Here is a 1,244-nt window from a genome sequence, read left to right on the forward strand (position 1 = left end):
TGGCGCTCAAACACTTTCACCTGGTAAAATAATTTATTATTATTATTAATTATTAAACTGTCAAATTATTGGATCCCGAGGAAACACTCTCTCATCTTGCCTGTGCTACTGGGTCTGTACAGCAAAATGACAATAAACTTGATTTGAAATAAATAAATAAACACGTTTAAAAACAAATATGACATATTTATGTAGATGTACGTCATGTATTTTGAGATACACAATTTTCATGTGTGTAAAATATCTTTTCTAGACATAAACACATTTGATACAGCTCAGCGTTATGAATGCATAATAATTTAAAATATATATTTATCAACACCAGACTCTTCCTTTCACCGTTATATGATAAAAGTTGTAATAATCAGTTTAATAAATGCATCAAAAACTAATTAAAACTTCAACATAAACTCATCTCAGCCTGCCTCTGCTCAGAAATGTGCAGGAAGCTCCAAGAGTCTGCATTTACAGGACGAGTGGTTTTATTTTAGCTGCTTCCATGACTCACAAAAAAATCATTTCTGGCCCAGAAGGACGAAAATCAGCCAAAGTCCCAAAACCCAAAGTCCTGCTTGAAGTCCTTCAGGTTTTGAAAGGCCACGTTTACTCATTAAAAGCTGCTCGGAGCTGAGTTTGGACTCATTGTGTAATTGGCATAATTAGTTGGCCTTTGCAGCCTCTGGACGTCAACATCTCTGGTCTTGGTCTTGGTTCTGTCTCTGGTCCGGCAGGGCTCGGTGCAGTTGCGCGGTGCTGCCGGCAGGGGTCGTGGTTCTGCGGCCTCCTTCTCTCTCTACGGTGTCTGTGGTGGGACAAGCTGTGATTTACTCCACTACTCATTTATTCATCTTTTTATTCCGGTCCCTGGTTTGTAGTTGGGTCGGTTCTGGTGTTGGAGGTTCGCAGACTTTCAGCAGGAGAATAATTCTGGCTGTGATGTGAACTAACGGGAGCTTGTGTCCGAGGCAGCGTCGCCACTTTGGACTTTTTTTTTCTGGGAACGACTCCGTCCATCCGGTGAGTGAAGCTCCAGCCGGTGACCGAATTAAATACTCATTAATTAACCCGCTAGAACCAGGCGAGCAGCGTCAGAGGCGAGCGGTTCTCCTCAGTGTCCATAAACCGGCTCCTCCGCCCGCAGCTGCTCCCCCGGATCCCACGGAGGAGCTCTGCTAGTAGGGAGCTAACGTGTTAGCAGCAGAAGCTAACTGCTACATGAGCTGTACTGACATATAGTGTAGCTG

The 1,244-nt window shown here is 43.5% G+C and overlaps 1 protein-coding gene across 1 annotated transcript in view; it reads left to right on the top strand.

The window, feature by feature from the left end:
• The first annotated feature begins 170 nt into the window (after positions 1-170).
• The window catches only part of LOC103368788 (CLIP-associating protein 1-A-like), a 61,416-nt gene continuing 60,342 nt past the window's right edge, over positions 171-1,244 (top strand). The window contains exon 1 of the mRNA XM_008297271.1: positions 171-1,017. The gene's annotated coding sequence lies outside the window, so the exon portion shown is untranslated. The remainder of the gene's footprint in view (positions 1,018-1,244) is intronic.

The sequence above is a fragment of the Stegastes partitus genome, unplaced genomic scaffold (assembly GCF_000690725.1).
Source record: "Stegastes partitus isolate 25-593 unplaced genomic scaffold, Stegastes_partitus-1.0.2 Scaffold1204, whole genome shotgun sequence".
Lineage (NCBI taxonomy): Eukaryota > Metazoa > Chordata > Actinopteri > Pomacentridae > Stegastes > Stegastes partitus.